A 3,211-nucleotide genomic window follows, 5' to 3' on the forward strand; every position below is an offset into this window, starting at 1 on the left:
CGTAAAGAAAAGGAGGACTTCGTAGGAAGATAACTGTAGTTTTAATGAATAATCAGGCTGTACACGAATATTGGAGCAATTGAAGAAACTGGAAGAATTAAAGTCTATGGTTAAATGACTTGAAGAGTGAAGCTGAAGAACTCCGGTAAAGAAGAACTGAAGACTGTGTCTTATGATTAAAAGACGAGGCTGAAGAACTTGGACTTTGAAGAAATGAAGACTGTGGTTTGTAATTGAAAGACAAGGCTGAAGAACTTGGACTTTGAAGAAATGAGGACTATGGTTTGTGATTGAAAGGATGAGGCTGAAGAACTTGGACTTTGAAGAAATGAAGATGACTGCGGGAACCGCCGTTAGCACCTGGAGCGCCTCTATTACCTGGGACCCCGTGAGCGCTTCCACAAGTGGCAACGGACTTAGACAGCAGGACTGCAGCAGCATTTAGGTAACCAATGGATGAGAGAAACCAGGACCAGGGAACCAGATGTAACCTGGGATCACAGAGCTGGAGAACCTTTCACAAGGAGGTAACATGAAGCACTGGCCCTCTCCCTCTGAGCCAGCCCCCCTTTGTAAGGGGAGAACACACAGGATTGTCTGGACACAGATTGGGAACTTCATTGGTAATACTCTGGCTGCACCCAGCACAGGAGACATACTTAGCTGTTAGCACACAGCTTTAGCCAGCTTCTGTCTCTGACACCCTATACTGTGTCACCACTAGAGGACCTTACTACAGCGATCCCCACCACAGCACCCAGCTCTCCAGACCCTCGGCCCCCGGCCCTTGGCAGCTGCACATCCATCCAGAAGAACCCACCGTCAGCAGCTCCCTGCCGCCGCAGCCATGCCAACCAGTGGGATGATAACCCGCAGGAGCACCCGCCGGAGGTAAGGCTCCGGAGCATGACACTAAAGGGTCGGTAGAAGCCGTCGGGTCTGAGGAGCCTGAAATATTGTAGAGCCTATCATAATATTCTTTAAACAAAGCGTTAATAGCGACCAGGTCATTTTGCAAAGACTCTGATTCATCCTTAAAAGCTGAAATGGCCGTCAACGCTCTCCGAGCTTTCAATCTATTGGCTAGTAAGGTGTCAGCCTTATTGATCTTTACATAAAATCTCTGTTTAAGCCAACAGAGAGCCTTCTCGGTCTTTTCAATAGAGAAGGGCGTTAAGAGCATCCCTTGCGGTTGTAAGTTGAGTATAAAGAGTATGTGAGGGGTGTTGTTTATGGTGAGTTTCCAGAGCGTGAACCTCTTCTGCGAGAGAAGCCAATTTGAGCTTATGTTCCCTATTCCTATGGGAGGCATAACTGATGATGTGGCCCCTGATAACTGCTATATGTGCTTCCCATACTAACGGAGTACATTAGGAATCGGAAATATTCAAAGAGAAATAGTCAGTGATAGCAAGGGTAATAATCTTTTCTTGAAACTGTGAGATTTTCAGCAGAGTTTCGTTTAAACACTTAGAAGGGAAGAATGTTTGTGTGTCTAAGAAGTCAAAAGTGGCAGTTAGAATGGAGTTGTTCAACTATGTGTTAGTGATAATAGAAGAACTCGAGATATACTTAGAGGCCAAGATACAGCAGAGAAAAATGTCTGTGCGGGAGTAAGATTGATGCAGAGGTGAATAGAAGGTGTAGTCCATGGATGAGTGGTTTAGGGCTCGCCAAAAATCGAAGAGGGCAGATTCTCTAAGATGTCTGTTTACGGAGTGTGGAACATGCTACATGTGGAAGGGGAGGAGGACCTGTCCAAATTGGTATCCAGTACGGCATTGAAATCTCCCCCTAGTATCAAATAGCCCTTCCGAATTTTGTTCAGAGTGAAGAAAAAGGAGGTTTGAACGGAGTTGGGGGCGTAAACATTGGCTATTGTACAATCTAAATGTCCCAGTTTACCCGTAAGAATGATATATCGGCTGCTAGAATCATTGTGCGCAGAATGGAGAGTAAATGGAACTTTAGTATTAATCATGATTACCGCCCCGTTGTGTTTAGATGGGCTAGAAGATTAATGGACGATGGGATGTCTCCTAGAAATTATTGTGGGATGTGAGGGAGCTTGAAAGTGAGTCTCCTTGATGAATGCAATCCCTACCTTAAGAGTATGCAAAGAGCTAAACAAAGAGGAACGCTTCTGTGGGGCATCCCTTGACATTCATAGAAGCCCCAACTAGGGGCATTATGAGGGAAGATGAGGGAGAGATGAAAAAAAAGGGGGTGAGGATAAAGAAAGTTTCTGATCCGTCAGGGGCAAGGGAGAGAAAAAGAAAAAGGAGGGGGGGATCTGTGTGGAAATTCCTCATGACCTGCGGAGAAAAATATACACAAAGTTCAGGTCCTTACAGTCCTATGGTGGTTATTCCGAGTTGATCGCAGCTAGCAACTTTCAGCTGCTGCTGCGATCAACAGTCCACACCTATGGGGGAGTGTATGTAGCTTAGCAGGGCTGCGATCGCTTGTGCAGCCCTGCTAAGCTAAAAAAAAATTCAAGCAGAAGAAGAGTAGCCCTGGACATACTTACCCTGTGTGATGGATCCAGCGATGATGGTCCCAGCTTTGACGTCACTCCTCCGCCCTCCGTTGTCCTGGACACGCCTGTGTTATACTCACCACTCCCTGAAAATGCTCTCCAACGGTCTGGATCCGCCCCTCCACGCCTCCTTGCTGTCAATCTTCTTAGTGGTCGCCGCTGTGACCTCTCCCATCGGAAGCCGCGACGTAACCCGGCGACCCCTGATGCCAGGCAACGTCAAGCACGCACCCTGCACCCGTCCCGCATGTGCATTCCGCACCCGTTCGCACAGCAGTGAAAAACCGCTGCGTGCGAACGGGTCGGAATGACCCCCTATGTGAGGAAGTACCAGAGAATTTCCATATTTCCTCAGGGGAAGAGGAAGGAGGATATTGAGGGGTCGAGCCTGGTATTAACAGTGCAAAAGTAGAAAATGTGAGGAGAAAAGTAACAGGGTCTAGACACTCCAGTGGTTCCAAAAACAGAACGGTATGAATAGAGACCAAAAAAATGAAGGCCATAAAAATTTGAAAATGTAAGCAGGAGTACAGTAAATACTAGAAAACAAACAATAGAGAAATAGGAGCAATAAAAAAAGAAACATTTAACTCTAAGACAGAAAGACATAATTATTAACATATATGCCATATCAGTAGGACTAAGGGTAAAGGGGCACTAAAAATCTCGTCA

Source organism: Pseudophryne corroboree, chromosome 10, assembly GCF_028390025.1.
Source record: "Pseudophryne corroboree isolate aPseCor3 chromosome 10, aPseCor3.hap2, whole genome shotgun sequence".
Lineage (NCBI taxonomy): Eukaryota > Metazoa > Chordata > Amphibia > Anura > Myobatrachidae > Pseudophryne > Pseudophryne corroboree.